Source organism: Canis lupus, chromosome 31 (genome assembly GCF_011100685.1).
Source record: "Canis lupus familiaris isolate Mischka breed German Shepherd chromosome 31, alternate assembly UU_Cfam_GSD_1.0, whole genome shotgun sequence".
Classification (NCBI taxonomy): domain Eukaryota; kingdom Metazoa; phylum Chordata; class Mammalia; order Carnivora; family Canidae; genus Canis; species Canis lupus.
Genome location: NC_049252.1, coordinates 13,896,983 through 13,917,406, shown reverse-complemented (window position 1 = coordinate 13,917,406; position 20,424 = coordinate 13,896,983). Strand labels below are relative to the sequence as shown.

The following is a 20,424-nucleotide window of genomic DNA, read 5'->3' as shown; positions in this document are numbered from 1 at the left end:
TTCATATTTGCACAGAGCTTTGTAGTATGTGCTCTGGAAGTTATCAAGGAAGTGAGTGAGATCTACTCTAAGGAGTTAATTCTATAGAATACAGAGACAGGAGACAGAATTTAGGTATATTGCTAGAAGACTAACATAAATCATACTACCTTATGAATTGCCAAACCACTTAGAGGAAGAAATATTTCACCCATATTTTTAATTGCACTTAATTTTTTTTTTTTTAATTGCACTTAATTTTACAACGAACAGAAAATGTCCTGGGCCTTACCCAAAGGCCACATCACAATCTCCAAAAGAGTAAAAAGGTACCTTTTATAAATTTAAATATATATATTAAAATATAATTATAATTTTGTTGTGATGATGAGGCCTACCCAGATAGTTTGGTGTGTGTGTGTGTGTGTGTGTGTATGGTGTGTCTGTGTTTAAGGAACTTTCCTGTTGTCATTTAGTCTTGAATGCCTTTGCAAAAGTGATATTTCTTGAGTTTTCTAATATTTATTCTTTACATGACTTGAATTACATAATTCTAGATTGGAAAATACAGCTATTCATTATTTGTGTGTTGCGGGGAAGCTGAGGACAGGGTACTGATAAACAGGTTGACTAATGGCTAGACTCCAAAACTATTTTCCTAGACCACAGTTTGATGAACACTGTATTAAATCATAGACCCACAGAATATTAAAGGAGGAAGGAATTTGAGGATCGCCTCCACCCTTTTTTACAGATCTGGAAAGGAAGCCCAGAGGACCTAGTGGCTCATCCAAATCATAGGTACGTTAGTAAGTGAACCTGAACCAAAACCCAAATCTCATGGTTCAGTTTGTTTTTCCAAATCGTGCTAGTTCTCGATCATATTTTAACTTTTTGAAAAGATATTATAACCACATTGTTCAACGTTTATAAAAGGCATAGAGTGAGAAGTGTGTTTTTCACTGCTTGCCTATTTTACCTACTTGCCATCGATCCCTCTCTCAATACTCCATGAACCACGTAACCTCATTCAAGACATGGCTCAAAATCACCCTCTCATTGAGGTTTCTCTTGTCTCCTCTGCTTACAGGGAAACCCATACCCCGGCACTCTTCTAATTTCTCCGTAGAACCAATCATGTCCTACTATATTGTATATTTTCCTTTTTCCACTTGCTGTTTATCGCTCCACACTAGAAAATGAGACACACCAAAGAGGGAGTCTTTGTCTATTTCTTTGCTATATCCCCACTGCTTGGTGGGGGTTCGATCAATATTGCTGGATTGAATTAAGTTGAATAATTGTGGGTCTCCCTGCTGGTGTGTTTAGTACATTTATGCTTGAATATTCTATAATTTCTGCCTTCTCAATAATGGTGTTATGCTACTTAGGACATGCATATTCATAACTATTACATCTTCATTGTGAACTGTATCATATATGATTGTAAAGTTCCCCCTTCTGTACCACTTCATGTTTTCACTATGTGTTCCATCTTAGTTGATAATGAATCCTGCGTCTGCTTCTTTTGATTTGGCATTTGCATGGTACACTCTTGCCCATTTTTAAATTTTCATATTATCTTGTTATGTTTTCTATTCCCACCCTTACCCCAAAGTGTTTTTTTTTGTATACTTTCACTGAGTGATCTCTTTCATTTTGGTATATTTATGGGGTGTTGTATATGTGGTGTATGCCTGCACGTGTATTTAATGTTTGGGAATATTTGAATTTTATTCCTATTCCTATAATTTTGACTCCCCTTTTTTATTGATTCAGATAGTGCCCATTAGTTCCTATAATAATGACATTAGTATATTTTTGTCTCTTCCAACATTTGATTATCTTTTTTACTCTTTACCCTCATACTGTTAAATATATATAAACTTAATATTACTTGACTTGCCAAATATAAATAATATATTTAGCTTTCAGGTATTTAAATATATATAAACTTAATATTACTTGACTTGCCAAATATAAATAATATATTTAGCTTTCAGGTATTTAAGATGAGACAATCAGAAAAACTTTCTATATGGCCAATTCATTTTTTTATATTCCCAATGAGTGTTTGTGTCATATTTATTACAATAGGTTGAAGAAATGGTGAGAAGATAAATTATTATACAAATTTGGGAAATGGATAACCCCTGTGTATTGATTTCCTATTGCTACTGTGACAGATTACCACAATCTTAGTGACTTAACCCACATTTATTACCATACAATTCTGGAGGTCAGAAGTCCAAAATCAGTCTCACTAGTCTAAAGTCAAGATTCTGGTAGGGTTGGTTCCTAAGGGCAGCTGTATGGAAGAGTCTGTTCCCTTGCTTGGTCCAACTTCTTAAGCCTGCCTACATTTCTGGGCCATGGCCCCCTTCTCCATTTTCAGAGCGGGAAGAGTAGTATCTTCAGGCCTCTCTCTGCTTCTCTTATCAAACCACCTTCTCTAACTCTGATCTTCCTGCCTCCATTTTAGAAGGACCCTCGTGGTTACTTTTGGGCATCCCTAGATGACCTGGAAAATTCTCCCCATCTCAAGATCCCTAATTTAATCACATTTGCAAAGACCCTTTGGCTCTGCAAGGTTAAATATTCACAAGTCCCAGGATTAAGATGTGGACATCTTGAGGGGGGATTATTCAGCCAAACACTGAATAATGTTAGTGGCAAAATATTTGGTAAAACTGTCTCTTAACTATAAATTGAAAATTTTTAAGTGTACCCAAAGCTTTTGTGATCTCAGGCATGGATCATGGAATGGAAGGTTGGGCAAGATACTGCCAGGCCGAAAGTCAGAAACATATTTTGGTGACTTTTAGCTACGTATGATGAGGTAATAAGGTACTATAAGAAAGAGATGAGCTCAGAAAAGTGAGGGATTTTTTAAAAATTTAATCTTTTAGAACTTGAGGTATAATTGACATGTCACACTATATTATTTCAGTATATAGCATACTGATTCAATATTTGTATATATTGCAATATGATCACCACAACACATCTAGTTAACGTGTATCACCTTACATAGTTATAATATTTTTCTTGTGATGAGAACTTTTATCTTCTTAGCAACTTTTTAAAAATTTTTTGAAAATTTATTTATGATAGTCACAGAGAGAGAGAGAGAGAGAGAGAGAGAGAGAGAGAGAGGCAGAGACACAGGCAGAGGGAGAAGCAGGCTTCATGCACCGGGAGCCCGACGTGGGACTCGATCCCGGGTCTCCAGGATCGCGCCCTGGACCAAAGGCAGGCGCCAAACCGCTGCGCCACCCAGGGATCCCCTTAGCAACTTTTTTTTTTTTTTTTTAAGATTTTTTTTATTTGTTCATGAGAGACACACAGAGAGAGGCAGAGACACAGGCAGAGGGAGAAGCAGGCTTCATGCACCGGGAGCCCGACGTGGGACTCGATCCCGGGTCTCCAGGATCACCCCCTGGGCTGAAGGCGGTGCTAAACAGCTGAGCCACCTGGGGCTGCTCCTCTTAGCAACTTTCAAATATGCAATATGATATTATTTCCTATAGTCACCATGCTGTACATTACATCTCTAGGACACTTATTTTAATCTGAAGTTTCTTATTTTTTGACCCCCTTCACCCATTTTGCAAGGGCTTTTTTCAAAGCTAATACTCAAGGAGATTCATGGATTTCTTAAGGCTCTGCCCAAGCCTAAAATCATGCCTGACTAGCTAGTCTACTATCCCCAAAAAGAAAATAACCATATGGAGGAGACTGGGGCCCACAGACTTTCCTCCTGAGCAGAGCTATCCAAACTGCAGATTCTTGCAAATTAAAGATTATTGTTTTAACCACTGTTTTTTTTTGCATGATTGTGACCATGGGCAAATGTACATATATAATGGTGTTACAAATATTATATTTTACATATTTGTATTTTATTTTTCATCTATAGATGATATTCTTTGGTCCCCAGATATATCAGAAGAGACCATCAAGGGAACCCTGGGTGACGCAGCGGTTTAGCACCTGCCTTCAGCCCAGAGTGTGATCCTGGAGTCCCGGGATTGAGTCCCACGTCGGGCTCCCTGCATGGAGCCTGCTTCTCCCTCTGCCTGTGTCTCTGCCTCTCTCTCTCTCTCTGTGACTATCATAAATAAATAAAAATTAAAAAAAAAAAGAAGAGACCATCAAGAAATTCTCCTTCTAGTGTTTCCCTACCTTCTCTTTCCTATTCATTATTATTTTTTTCTTGACAGGGAATATAACTTCGCCTGCTTTGACTTTAACTGTAATATTTGCATTTGTTTTGCAGTTAAATATATTTAGTGTTTTTTTCCAATTATCTTGTCATGTTTTCACCAGTCTTTCCTTAGTCAGTCCCTCCCTCCGACAATTTTCTTAAAAAGGTCTCTTGAAAATAAAATTCCATGTTTCTGGCATGTTTAAAATAATTATCTGCAATTTTGATAAATCAGTATGGCTCGTCTGCATGTAAAATCCATGGTTCATGCTTTCTCTCCTTAACTATATTTTAGGTAGCTTCCAGTATGGAAAGTTAATGGGGAGAAATTTGAGATCAGCTTGATTTGTTTTTCCCTTTCCAAGTCCTGTGAGACTTTTGCTGGTGTCTGTATCTTCAAAGTCCAGTGTTCTTAACGGACTATGTCTTGGCCTGTTCTAGGTCAATATTTTCTGACACACACTGTTCCTTTTTGTTATGAAAAGACGAATCCTCCTTCATGATTTTTTTTTTTTTACTGTGGTAGACTATACATAACATCACATTTAATCATTTTTAAGTGTACAGTTCAGTAGCAATAAATACATTTCCATTGTTGTGCAACCATCACCACCATTCATCTCCAGAATTTTTTACATCTTCCCAAACTGGAACTCTGTACCCATTAAACAAAAATTTCCATATTCCCTCCTACCCCATCCCTGACAACCATCATCCAACACCCTACTTTCTGTTTGTGAATTTGACTACCTTAGATTCCTCACATGAGCACAATCATACATTTTTCTTTTGTGATATTTCATGAGTTTTATCAAATTATGCCTTTGAATATATTTTTCTGGTTTTTGTTTTGTTTTGTTTTGCTTTCTCAAAGGGACTTCATCAGGGACTCTATGCATATATATTGGAGAGACCTCCATCTAATTTAAATAGCTAATATTTTAGGTTATTTTTAACTCTTAATGTTTTCATTTTTGACTTCTCTATTTTCTATCTTACTTTTTCATATCTTTTTTCTTTTTAGTGACTATCCTTCTTTGTGGACTTCAAATTTCCCCTTACTTTATAATGGTTTTTCTACTTCTTTTCTGAAGTAAGATCACTTCAGATCCAAGTTTTCTTGATGTCTTTTACCTGACTTCTTTATTTGTGTTTCTAGTCTAATGTTTGCTTTGTTTTGTTTTTCAATTCATGCTGAAATATTTGTTCATAATTTTTATAGGCACCATGGCAACGAGTTTACTCTCTGGTATGCTTTATGCTTCATTTTCTATATTATTTTTGTATAGATGTTCTTCTCGGTCCTTTTGTATTACTCATCACTGAATGCATTGAAGTTTTTCTGGACAAGGTATTTACAGAAAGTTTCTGTAGGGTTAGATATTCCAGAGTATTCTTTAAAATTTCAAATTCCAGATTCTTTCTCCTGCTGACAAATATCTTTCTAGACTACTTTTTGCCAAAATTTCTCTCCTGGGAAATTTTTGTTAGTTCTCCAACCTTTGCTTCTTTCATCTCAACCGCTGCAGGTTGGGGTTGGTGGCAGGTTTGCCATGAGAGCTGCTCAGACCTGTTCCTTCTCCTGTTACTGCAGAGGACGGGTATATTTTCACAATTCACAAAGAGCCACTCACCTGAGGAAATATAATTTTGCTGATGCTTTCTGGTATATGCTGCCACTAAGCAATTCTAGAACTCCCATATTATTCTCTGCAATTTCTTCTATGTAGCTTGTCCTCAATGCATGCATTTCAATTTTACTTCCTAGTTTCCCTGAAAATGGCAGAGAGGTCTTTATTATCATTGTGGCTTTTGCATGATTTCTAGGAGGAGAAAGGGAACTGAAGTGCCGACTTACACAGGGAGATTCCCTTATTCATTTCTTAGCTAAGCTCCGAAAAGTAATATAAGTTTCAAATTGGTAAATAAATAGCCTTCACAGTTTATCAGACAGTATATGAGGTTAGTTTCCCTGACATTATCTGTAGTCAGCCTCATGGATCACTTCTAATATTACCTTCGTATATATGTTTTTATTTATTTCTGTCTTTCACAGAGTGCTTATTACATTATCTGTTGCATAATAAGTGCTTCACTGATGTTTGTTGGAATCTAATAGATGACTGAATAGTGGATATTACATATCAAAATAATGAGGAATTTTTTAATGTTCATCTTACACAAAATATGAGAAATTCTCTACCTATCCAAGGAAATTTTGCCTACTCAGTTAGTAGGCAGCTTATCTAACCAGTCAGCACTGTATCTACCCAAGTATTTCTTAATCAATTTTTGTTTAAATTGTAGAGCAGTATATTTAAATATAATCATTGATAGACCAGAGATTTAGCTAACAGTAGTACTGACATATAAGGATAACTCCTATGTGCTATGAGAAGTACATTTACCTCATCATAGAAATTTAATTTGAAATGTGGAATAAACCAATAATAGTATAAAAATGTTTTATAATTGTATCTGAATCTGAGAATTAGCATAATCATTTATTTGCAACATCTGAATTTATCTATTCCTCTCCATCTAGTTCAATAGTTTACATGGTTTCACATTATGGAAATGAGTTGATCAATAAAGAATTGAAACTCTGATATTTTCTTAGTAGAGGATACAATATGCCCTTTCTATGGACTTTTTCCCAGCAGTTCAATGATTGTTTGCTTTAGCATTTTTAGTTTTCTTGCTCTATCTTTATGTAACATTTAAATTGACATGATATTAGAGAGGCAATTTGTGTAATTACAAAGACTTTTCTAATCTCTGGATTTATACTGATATATAATCTTCTCAAGATGAAATAAAAGCCTTTGGTTAGTATGCTGGGTAAGAAGATGTCAATTTTCAATTAAAATCTACTATAAAGTAACCCTACTGAGCATGAACACTGTATTTTGTGTTAATTATTTTAATTTAATTGCTTTTTATTAATCTTAATACTTAAACGATATATCTGCAAGGAATTTTTCAAGAAGCTTTGCAGAAGCTTATCATCACTTCTCTTATCTTGAATTTGATTATAATAAATATGAAATGTAAAAGTATTTTACATTTTACCTTTGCATATTTTTTTAGAAAATTTTCCATTTCCATTTCTTTTTTTTTTAAATAGGATTTCTTTTTTTTTTTTTTTTAAGATTTTATTTATTTATTCACGAAAGAGACATACACACACACAGAGAAAGAGGTGGGGGGCAGAGACACAGGCAGAGGGAGAAGTAGGCTCCATGCAGGGAGCCTGATGTGGGACTCGATCTGGATCCCGGGTCTCCAGGATCACGCCCTGGGCCAAAGGTGGTGCTAAACCAGTGAGCCCACCTGGGCAGGCTGCCCTCAATTTCCATTTCTTAAGAATAAAAATATCTTGTTGATGAAAGTTAAGAATTTCAATTTTAAAGCATATCATTAATAGTATTTATTATTTCTGGCACATTTACAATGTTAAATACAGAGGCTTTATTTCATTTATTTCTATGTAAGAAAGAACACAGTATTTCTTCATACCCCACTTTGCCACATGAGGAATATATGTATACATATATATTTAACTGAACTCGAGAAATAATATAAGTTTCCAACCAAGGAATAAATAACACACATGTTGTACTAGAAACAAGAGTTCAGGTTCCATAAATTATTTATCCCTGTATTCCATAGAATACTTACCATAATGTGTGTGTGTATAAACTTAAATTTTTAAATTTAATGTTAATTTAATGTACATACAAAAAACTTAGAACTTAAGTTCTAAGAGAGAATTTAAGTACCCTCACAAAATCTACATTAATGTCATTATGACCACTCTTGGTTACATGCTAGACAGCCTCTACAATGGCCCCAATAATCTCTGCCTCCTAGCCCTCAGCCCTCTGTTACCTGCTTCCCTGAGTAGGTTGGGCTAAATAATTCACTTTTCTTTATTGCTATCCTTTTTTTCCTCCTTCACCGAGGTATAGTTGACAAATAAAAAATGCATATATTTAAGGTGTATAACTTTATGTTTTGATATGCATATGGTGAAGTAATCACTGCAATCAAGCCAATTAACATATTTATCATCTCACATAGTTACTTTTTGTGTATGTATATGCTGAGAACACTAAAGGTCCACCCTCTCAGCAATTTTTTTTTCTCTCAGCAAATTTTAAGAATGTAATGCAGTATTTAACTGTAGTCATATTGTTATACATTAGATCTCCAGAACATATTCATCTTGCAGAACGCATTTTTTACCCCTTGATCAACATCTTCACATTTTCCCCCTCCACAGCAACTTTGTTGTCACCGCCATTCCATTCTGCTTCCATGAATTTGACTGTTTTAGAGGTAACAGGTAGCACTTCCAAGATTAGGTTTTGAAAAAACTATGCCTTCCATCTGCAGTGTTCTCTCTTTCTCATGGCCTGCAGTGCTGGGAGAAATAGGCTGCCATGCTGTCAGCAATCCTTTGGGGGAGGCCTTGGGAGCTCTGTAAACAAATGAGGCCCTCAGTTCAGCAAGGTCTTGAAGCTTTCCAAGAACCACTAGCGTGAGCTTCGAAGCAGATGTTTTGAGTCCCGGTTGAGTTCTGAGATGCAGCCTTGACCTCCAGCTTGACGGCAACCTCACAAGAGACCCTGAGCCAGAGGCACACAGTTAAGATGTGCCCAGATTCCTGACCTACAGAAGCTATAACATAATAAATATTTTGTTGTTTTAAGGTTCTGGGCTTAGGAGTAATCTGTTATGTAGCAGTAGACAACTAATACAATTACCAATAACCTCAACCTCCCTAAACCAAGTAATTTTTCTGATACAAGATTACTAAACTAACTTTCTAGAGGCTGTAGACAAGTGTTGTTTCAAAAATGTAAGATTCAAGGGATCATCTATTCTAAACATTCACACTTAAAAGTATATTTTCCAATATAAATTTGGGAAGTTAGTAAAATGCTAGGAAAAAGCCTCTTTGTAGCACTTGAGATTATTATGGACTATTTCAGAAAAAAATATATTTTCACTGATGTGCAGCTGATTTCAGAGTTGTATCAATGTTTATTTTCAGCTCTATTTTTTTTTTTAAAGCTCTGGATCCATGTATATAGCTACCTACTCAACATCTCTACTTGAATGCTTTAACGTTATCTTAAACTTAACGTGTAACTAACATGGTTTTCTTTCTCCAAACCTGCTTGTTTCCTCTCCTAACGATTTGTCTCATCATGCCTCCAATTCTGCACTCCAGAAAGTGGGCAGTTATCTATGACAGTTTTTACTTTAAGGAAGAGACAGGTTAATTTGATGCAACAAATAGTAACTAATTTAGCACAGATTAGGTAACAAAAAAATGCATTTCTCTTTCACATGGTTTCTAAATAAGTGGTCCTGGGTTATGGGGGCAGGCTTGCTATCATCAGTATATGGCTTCCATTTCTGGGTTCAAGGCAGTTTTTCCAATGCTGACCATCTCTCAAAGGAAAGAAAGAAAGGCAGAGGAATAAAACACATGACCAAACAGTAGCATGTATCACTATTGCTCACATGCCACTGACCTGGGCTTAGTCACAAGAACACATCAAATTGTAAGGGAGTTGTAATCTGAGAACTGTAATGTCTAGCTGATTGGCCATGAGCCTAACTAAAATTTGAATGGGCTAGCAAGGTTTGGGATTAAAAATGTAGATTCTTAGGGCAGACTGGATTTATATCCCACTCACCAACTGTGTGATCTTTCATGAGTTATTCTGCTTCTCTCTGTATTAGATTCCTCATATGGGAAAAGGTGAATGAGCTCTCTGCTTCAGAGAAAGTTATTTGTAAAGTATTTAGAACCGTGCCTGGCACATATAAGTGTTTCTCAGTTAAAATAAGTGTTATTAAACAGGAGATAATGGATATTGGTGAATGGCAAGCACTTACATTTCAATTCCTCTCATTTATTTTCTATATTTAATCTCTCACCAAATTTTGTTGATTTTTCTTAAACTGTCTCTGTGTCCACTGGAACCTTCGTGAATCTATACATTTCCCTTCCTCTACCCTGAATCTGCTCTTCACATTGTAAGAAGATTATTTTCAGACTGAAAGCATGATCATTCTGGTCTCCATCCATCATTCTATTCTCCATGGTTTCTCAACGCTTCTTCCTTTTTAGAATGAAGAAAGGAAAGGAAGGAAGGAGGGATGGAAGGAAGAAAGCTCCTTTTTGTACCCTAAAAATCTCAAAGCTTCTCCTGATTTTTAGAAGGAAGGAAATAGCAAATAGGAGGCATTCAAGATATACTTGTGATGAAGAAATAAATACCTATAAAGAAAATTATGTTATATTAATGATGAAAATTAAAGTATATAAACTGCTGAGAATAGACTTAGTAGTATCTTAATAGACAAGATCCAGAGCTATCTGCTGAGACAAATTGTGCATAATAAATTAAAAAGGACTCAACAAGAACTTTATCTTTAAAGCTGCACTATGACTTTTGAAATATTTCTGTATTAGGCAATGAATCAGTGGTAACTATGAAATATACTCACTATTAGAACAACAAAGCATTTCTTTTTATTTGTATCATTAGAAAATTTATAAGCATATTCAAAGGAGTATAATGAACCCTCATATGCTCATTAGCAGCAACAACAATCATCGTGGTATCTTGTTATATTAATTTTATCCATCTAGTCACCTTTGTGATGGAGTATTTTGAAGCAAGTCTCCAAAAGAATGTTATTTAATTCCTAAATATTTCATTATATTTCTTTAAAATAACAATAAGAGCCTTTTCTTACATAACCTTTGTGGCATTATCACGTGTAAAAAATTTTTCAGTACTCACTTTATGTCTAATACCCAGTTCATATTCAGATTTCCTCTCTTGTCTAAATTTCTTTTTTTTACAGTTGAGGAGCAAAACAAAGTTTTATTCATTTGTATTTGGTCATTATGGAATTATAAATGATTAAAAATGAAAAAAGTTTATATTCAGGAATAGATTTCATTACTTGTGACTCCCTATCCTAGCACATTGCTAAGAATATATAGATTTTGAATAGGGACACTTACTTGATTTTAGTAACCACAAGCATGGTAAAATAAAAATTACAAATTTCTGAAATACTTCCCACTAAGAAGAGGTATTTGTGTCCTCTCCCCTTGAATCTTTGACAAATTCAATATGGCAGAAATGATGGTGTGCCACTTTAGGGGAGCCTTAAGAAATTGGAAGCTCCTAGCTTTTGTCTCCTAGACCACTTTCTTTTCAAAACACAAGCTACCATGGAGGAAAGCTGACTGCCCTGAGGCCACCATTATGGGGAGGCTATGCTTGGGTGGTGTACTTCCAACTGAACCCATAATCCAGCCGTCCCATTCAAGACACCAGATATCTTGGACTATTTGGGCTGCTATGACAGACTACCATAGAACAAGTGCCTTAGAAACAACCAAAATTTATTTCCCACAGTTCTGGAAGCTGGAAATTCCAAGATCATGTGACAAGTAGATTCAGTGCCTGGCCAGGATCCACTTCCTGGTTTATAGACAGCCATTTGCTCACTGTTCTCATGTAGTAGAAGGGGCAAAGGAGCTTTCCGGGGTCTTTTTTATGACCCCGCACTGATCTCATTCATGAGGCCCTCATGCTTATAACCTAATTACTTCCCAAATACCTCATCTCCAAATACCATAATATTGAAGGTTAGGATTTCAATATCTGAATTTTGAAAGGGCATACACATCCAGTTTCTGGCACTAGACATGTGGCTGAAGCTGTCCTGTACCCTCCAGACAAGCCCATCTGCCGGCTGAATAGCACTGGGTAACCTTAGTCAACGCCATATGTAACAGAAGAATCACTCAGCTGAGCATTGACTAAATGCTTGGCTCACAAATTGTAAAGTATTATAAAATGATTGTTGTTTTAAGCTGCAAAGTTTCAGAGTTATTTGTTAAGTAGCAATAGCTAAGAGGAACCTAATAGAAAACGAGCTTTTCTTAGAACTATCCTGAAACCTCTAATTATTATATAGTAATAGTAGGTTGAAATTCACCTCAATTTGCTAAACATGTTTAGTAGAACCCACTAATACAAGATTATAATCATTTAGCTCTTCCATTGTTTCCCCTCTAGAAAAATCTCTCCCAAACCCTTATTGTAGGGTACATTGATGGCAAATTTCGTTAACTATATCTTTTGCCTATAGGTTTGCCTACAGGTTTCCCTCTTTGTTTCCAAATTAAATATAGCTGTATTTTGAATAGACATATAAGTGAATACCTTGTAAAAATGTCCACCCAGATGATGGCCAGAGAAAGGAGGAAATTAAATAAAACCTAGAGAGATGAAAATGTCTAGAAGTTAACTTATAATAGACTGCTTTATGCTATTTTAAAGCCCTAAAATGGGCTTCTACTTGCCTCAACTTCCAAAGTTTAACCAGTTTCATCTTATGAATTTTTTTTATCTTTGAGGAAAAATTATTCTAAAACTTGAATGTTTTTAATATTTTTTCCAGTGAAGAACTAAATTCTACTTGAAGGATACCAAAGTGTTAAAAGTTGAAAACTAGTTAAGTCAAAGATTTTTCATGGAGTTTTATTCAGGAAGTGAGATTTCAAAGCAACTAGATTCTTTGCAGTATCTAAGTCTGTGTATTGTGCTTCACTGACAAGATGCTCTGGTACCCTTAAGAATTCTCTGATGCTCATCCAAACAGACGGTTCACTTCAATATCTCTTGAAATCCGAGTATTTATAAAACTTTCCTTCCTAATTGTCCCTCATAAATGTAGTTTTTTCCACACAATCACCAAAATTAACCCCTGAATAATCATGGAGATTTCTTTCTCAGTGGCATAAATGAACCTAATGTTTAATATTTCTGAGAGCAAACTAAATTTTTTGAGTTATAAGTATATTGTAAGTTTTTATCTTATGATACTCATTCATAAAGTATGCTTTTTATTTTTTTAAATCTCTTCGGTTCTCTTCCACTACTTCCTGAAATTCTAATAGCCTTTTTTGGTCATTTCTTTGCATTTTAAACAACTTCATTTATGAATCTAGTGACCAAGCATAGGGCCTGTAACCAAAGTACACAGTATCTGGTTCTCTTTCAGACAGACAAGAAAGTATTTCTCTTTGGAATGATCAAAGGCCCAGGACAGTTGGCAACTTTCAAAGCATGATTATGGGTTAAACATTATCCTGTTCTTTCTAAGGCCAACTGCTGAAAGAATTCTTTGGCTAAGAAAGAGTCTCACTTTTTTTGGATGGGGTTTATGTTTTAATTTTATTTATCTGGACAGTTATAAAATGCGATTCTTTCTTGTGGTTCACAAATAATAAATTTCCAATATATATGTCAATGGTAGAATGAAAGCATTAAAACTTATAGTACATTTTCCAGGAACCAAATAGCTGGCATCCTGCTAAGGTATCCACAGTTAGAAACCGCAACTGAAAGGTCTGTGGTGATTCCTAACCCACAGCAAGTGCTAGCAGGTTTTCCATGCTGTGTCTCTCCTGAAAGACACATCTAGGCACTCCATAATTATAAATTGTTGCCTCCCTTCTAACAAAAGTATCTGGAAAGCACCAGGATACCACCTACAGCAAAAATAGTCACCCATCTAATTTCTATGAAAAACAAAACAAAACCTCCTAGTAAACTTCTTAAATGAGTTAGTTATATTTCATCTTCAATAGGTAGATGACTTTCCTCTTCTCTTAGCTTTCTGGTAATATTTTACATCCTTTCAGGAATCAGGGACACATTTATGCCCTAGGAAAAAGAAAAAAAGCACCCCATATTTAATTCTAATTTAGCTCGGTTTTTTGCTTAAATTTTTTTTGAAAAATAATAGAGAATAAAAGTAAGTAGGCCTGGAATTATTATGCTACTGAAATTCATTTACAGTGGCTAGATAGCATTTAAGTCACTTTGTGCCTGCTAAGAAAAATTAGAATTATTAAGCAACTAAGGCATTTTGAGGGGCATCTGGGTGCCTCAGTTAGTTAAGCATCTGATTCTTGATTTCTGCTCAGGTTATGATCTCAGTCATAAGATCAAGCCCCATATCAGGCTCCCTTCTCAGAGGGGAGTTGGCTTGACATTCTCTCTCTCTCTCTCTCTCTCTCCCTGTGCCTGCCCCCCTCATGCTCACACGTGTGCTCGTGCTCTCTCTCAAATAAATAAACTAATTAAAAAAAAAAAGCATTTTGGTCAAGTAGCAAAATTTATCTTGTTCTATTATATGCAAGGCCTAGGCTTTGAAACTGTAGAAGAAATTTCCAGTTATAAAATAAATAACTTATGAGAATGAAAAGTACAGCAGAGGGAGTATGGTTAATTGTATTATAATAACATTGTATAGATATGAGGACAACCACACTTATGCTGAGCACTGTGTAATGCATACAATTGTTGATTCACTATGTTGTACACTTGAAGCTAACATAACGTGGTATGTCAACAAAACTTCAATTAAAAAAACATAAAATAGTCTATGGTCTTGATATATTTTAGAAGAGAAAAATCTCTATAGATGATAGTACATAGAAGAGGTCTTACATCGTTGACCAGCTCTCAAAGAGAAGAGTAGAAGAAAGCAGAGACATCAGTTGCATTTAACTTGGATTTATGTCTTTGGAGTCAGAATGGCTTGAAATCAAATCCTGGGTAAGCCCATAGCAGCTGGTATTGCCTTGAGGCCTGTTACTTAATTTCTCTAAGCCTCTCTTTACCTCTATAATGGGGATCAAAGAACACATTTCTCGGGGTGACTGTGAATATTATATTACTGGAGTAAAACAAATTCTGAACAACATGTTTTATATTACTTAACTAGGAGTTTAAGTTGTATAAACCTTATTTTACTGAACTGGAACTGACAACACCTTAGTAAAAATTTAATAGCTAACATCAGAATGGGAGTGTCCTTAAAGTAACATTTCCCCAAGTAGAACTTTTGCTTAGCTTAAATTGTCAAATTATTGAAAAATATACAGTTGGCTTATACTAAAATTTAAAACCAAAACCTGAAAAATAAAATGTTTCAAGGTGATTGAGCTTTATCTGATTGTTTAGAGGGGCAATTTACAACTACCACAGAGTGCTAAATTGGAGACATAGGTAAGCAGTGCCTAGTGCATGCCAATGACAGATGTTTGTAATCAAACTAAGCTAAGTGCAACTTTCTGAATTTCCTGGATTTATGTTATTTGAAAAAAAAAAAACATCATTCTGAGACCTTGTTAAATGTGGATTTATTTGGAGTGATATGAAAGGGCTAACAAAATGTAACTATACTGTTGCAATTTGAATGTTATAGCTCAATTGTGCCTGGGTCTTTTGTATATTGGTACTTAAAATTGCAAGTAATATTGTAAACTTTTTATAGAATATATAAAACATTGTTCTACATAATCTTTAGGGGTGAGTGTTTCCAAGTGTCTGATACGTTTCTTCTTGATTATTCTTAAACTAAACTTGTTGCACTTCAACCTCAGTTATAAGATTAGTTAAAACAGAAGGTATTAAATATCATTGTCTTTATGTTCAAGCTCCTCTAAAGGATTACAATTCAATACTGGAACATCCTATGATAAAATGATATTAATAAGAACAACGGGAGAAACAAAATATAAAGAAATAGTGGACTCGATTTATAAAATAAGTTTCTTTGTATTCAGTATGCTACCTTGCAATGGAAAGTGGCTGGGAGTGGTTTTTTTTTAGGGAGCTTGTTCTGACTAGAATAATGATAGCTAGCAGATTTATCTGGTCTTTCACCTAGGAATCACTCCATGTTCCTTTAGCCATTGGTCAAAAAGAAATAATATGTAACTATTACTCAGTAATAGCATATTCTACCCATGTATCCTTATCTATTTTTTTATTTTTTTAATAATTTATTTATTAATGAGAGACACAGAGAGAGGTAGAGAAAAGACAGAAGCAGAGAGAGAAGCAGGCTGCTTTGCAGGGAGCCCAACGTGGGACTCGATCCCAGGAGTCCAGGATCACGCCCTGGGCTAAAGGCAGGCGCTTAACCGCTGAGTCACCCAGGTGTCCCCATGTATCTTTATCTAATTATAATCCTTATTATTGCACTACTTTTCCCCAAAGCTAGGGGGGATAAGAAGCAGGGAAAGAGGGGGAGGATGACTAATGAACCGTAGGAGTTTCTTTATGGTTTACTTAAATAAAATATAATCGTATACCCCCCAAATTAAAGTTTCTACATCTTTGGGAAACACTGTCATTGAAACATATGGATTAGAGTGACAATATATATAGCATGGGAAATAGAAAAAAAAAATCACTGATATAAAAAAGATGAGGATAAAATTTTAAATCTCATTAGGAGAAGAAAGCAAATGACATAGAGAAATATCAGCTTATGACTTTAAAAATTATTATCAAATAAAGCACACTGCTTCTAGAATTACCAACTTACCAATTAAGCACCAAGATGTTGGTCTATTGCATACCACTCTCCTGAAAGGTGTAGATTTTTTTAAAAAAAGTGATACCTGCTAAAAACAAAAAAGAGATCAGTCTAAAATGGATTTCCAAACATTGTAGAGCTCTAATGGTGATAAGTTGAATGTCAAAAGTTTGATTTTGGCCAAAAGGAAATATATTTTTTAAGCTTTGATTTGATAAATCAAATCATGATTGAGTCAACATTAAGCACATAAAACGTAGTTGTAATATAAGGAAAAAATGAGTAATGAAATGTGTACATATTTTTGAATTTCAAAATAAGTAGTAATGTTCAACTACAAAGGTGGTCTTTTTATAAATTATATTCATATCTGTCTATAAAGTAAGATACAAATTTATCTGCATCTGTGTAAGGATAGATGTTGGGAAAAGTGAATAAGCAAACTACTTCCAGAAAATGTAGAAAATCAAGTTAGGAAATGATCACCACTAGTGGTCACGCGTAATAATCAGTTGGGAAATGTGTCCAACCATGTGTAGCAAGGTGATGAATTGGCAGTTTTAGGAAGATGGTGCCTGCATAGACTATAATTAATCCACTATCCTCAAAGATGAAACTCCTGAATAAACACAATTATTACAGAGAGATGTTAAGGGAGTTAAATAATGAACTGAAGTGGGCATCATTTGAGCAGCTGTTGCTAAGTGTGGCAGTGACAAAAGGAGGCAGTAGAGAAAGAACCAGGGGCATGAATGGAGAGAGAAGGGAGGGGCTACTAGATCTCCGGAAAGTATGAAAGTGGAATTCACACTAGTTACTCAGTGACCTTGGAAAGATTTTGGGCTCCCAAGTCAGTCATGAAAAGAAATCAAAGTAGATGCTGCTTCCATGCTTTTGTCTGGTTGGTAGGGAGTATAGCTCACTATATGAGGTATGAGTGTGAAATAATCTTCATGGTAGAATTGATTTGCTAACAGTGGCTTGGAATTTTGCAAGTATTTGATGCTTAGAAAAACATGGAGGAGGGTCAATGAGGTATTATTTATAAAACATTTACCTATTTGCCTCAATCCTAGAACATACTAGACAATTAATGTTTAGTTCCCTTCCCTTTTATATATGTATAAATAAATAAATATATATATATATAGGTTATGTATATATGTTCAGTTATATACATATTTAGTTATATATGTGTATATACCTATATTTAGTTATATACACATACATGCATATGTGTATATATATATATTTAGTTCTAAGCAAGTCATCTAATCTTATGATCCCTAAATTTTCCTCATCTACAGAGTATTTATTTATGGTGCCTTTTCTGGGAATGAAATATGTGGCAATTCTTGAGTCACCTATACTGTAATTAGAAATCATGAGTGAAAGCACTTTGTGTTCCACCCAGGAAAGATTCACTTTAAAGTTAGCATTGCTTCTATTGTATCTTTAAAGTGTCTTCTCGCCTCTGCAGGATTTTATATAATCCAAAGTGCAAGCAAAAAGGAAAAATAATGACCTAACCAGCAAAATAGCATTTAAGCTTAGCTCCATTTCATTACATTAAGGATTCTCTAAGAATAACAGACACCACAATAGTACAAAACTACCTCGACATTAAGAGATAATACAATATTCATTACCCTAGCTAAAATAATGCATAATAGACGCATTCAGCACTTTCTGTACTGGTTCACTTTCAATTTGGCTTATGGCTTTCGAACCATTGTTTATGTAAGTATACCAACTTCGAGGGAGATAATACATATTATTAAATCATTATCAGTGTATCAGTGTAAGTCATGCTCATTTGAAAGGTCTAGTAGTGTTAGGCTTAGACATCTCAATTAAATTAACTATTTTGAGTTCTATTTTATAGCATAGTAATTATTTGAAATTTCAAAAACTAAAACAAAATTAGTTTTATTTTAAATTACCCTTCTACTTTAAAAACAAAGAAACCAATTGGGGAAATTTCTATTATCAACGTCCTTTGGCTCACTGGTTGAATAACAACTGGGATCCGGCTCTATTCAGATACAATGTCATCTGATATGAAACATAAGGGAAAAAAAAAACCCTCCAAATGATTTGATCCTTACTTCTCTCCCTAACATACCAAAAGAAAGCAAGCCACAATAGAATAAATAGGCACAGTCAAATGCATAAAACATTTTCTTATTTTGCATAAATTGTGTCATTACAGACAGTAAATAATAACTCTTTCCTTCCTAAAATTAGAAAACTAGAGAATGAACTTCCATAGCTTTTATAATTGTCCCTTACAAAATACATTTCTTAGGTGACTACACAAATTCTGACTCTTTAAATTGTTTTGAATGGGTTCTGAAATATCAAATATATCTAGATCTAGGTCCTATCTCTCAGCTGGGGAGAATAAAGAGGACAATAATACAGGCTTTCTGTTCTGAATTTGATGTAGCCCACACTTTATCTGAGCATTGCATAGTGAAACGGAAGCAAAGAAGTGAATTAAGATAAAGAGAATGTTCTACATCTTAGCCATGCTGGCAGGATAAGTGAGAATATAAATGGAAATGTTGGTGATTTTGACAACCAACAGTGCTTAGGAAAAAGAACCAGGAGGAGGGTACAAAGCAATTGAGATCAGCCATTTCAGGACCCAAATCTATGACTCTGGGCTCTTTCTCTATGCTTAACCCAGGGCATTTTGCTAGGGTTATTGTAGCTCCTTTTTAAAGTATCATTAAATCTGACTAGAGCTAGGACAATTAAAATTTTTGAAAATATATGGAATTTAATATTCAGTGACAGCTTGGAGAGTGTATTGTGCTCAATTTATGAAAAAAGGAAGGTGAAATTTAGAGAATATAGCATAATGGAGAAAAAGAAATTTAAGTGAAAATGGACAAATAACAGGTTTAGTCAGTGTTCTAGTGTCAGAATGAATTTGATTCTAAAAGTGGCAAGATTTTACTGTCCATTCAAAATTTATGGACAAAAATATAGTCATATAAATAATGTTTCAAGGAAAGGATAGTAGATGATATGTATGTATGTTTAAATAAAACACTGAATACTAAAAAAAAAAACACTGAATACTGGCAAGATTATATTTGATTCTAAATTTTTATTCAAAAATTTTCTTTCTTTTATTGCAAAATTAATATCAGGCCCTGGACTTCCACAAAGACTGTTTATTTTTTTTTCAGGAAACCTCAGATTCATGACTGCTAATATGGCATATAATTGTCCATGTAAAATGGAATAAAGCATTATTGAAATGTTTAAGTGGTCCCTCAGAAGCTTAATGAGAAATACTGCTTCGCTGATAATGTGAAAGAATAGAAGTTCAAAACTCTTGGCTGAATTCAATTGAATCTCAGCGAAAGCGTTTGTTGGACAATCTCATTTATCTGCTTAAGTGATTCCTTTTTTGCATACTGACCTTTATATTCATGACTCAGCAAAATGGAACATGACAAAATGGCATTGGCTTCTAGAGTTCGTTTTTCAGTTTCCAAACTTCAAATATTAAATAGATGAATGCTCTGGCCCACTGCAAGGCATTGCATTTCAGAGACAATTTATGAAAATCCATTTTGTGTCTAACAGGTAAGTTTTCACCTAAATTAAACATTCTTTGGAAGATCTTATACTATGCACTAAAAAAACAAATGTGTGAAAAAATTATTTCCTAAAAGAGAATTGGGGTAGCACTCTTTATTAGCACAATGTTTATTTAGGTCATTTAATAAAATGATCAGGATAACATTGTATTTTGCTTCTGTATTCGCAACGTTCTGTAG

General features: G+C 34.7%; 1 long non-coding RNA gene across 1 annotated transcript in view; it reads right to left on the bottom strand.

The window, feature by feature from the left end:
• Positions 1 to 20,424, bottom strand: part of LOC102154980 — a 385,976-nt gene that overhangs the window by 53,704 nt on the left and 311,848 nt on the right. Inside the window, exons 9-10 of the long non-coding RNA XR_005382146.1 lie at positions 16,637 to 16,712; positions 5,821 to 5,959 (exon numbers count right to left, since the gene is read on the bottom strand). This is a non-coding gene — a long non-coding RNA (uncharacterized LOC102154980). The remainder of the gene's footprint in view (positions 1 to 5,820; positions 5,960 to 16,636; positions 16,713 to 20,424) is intronic.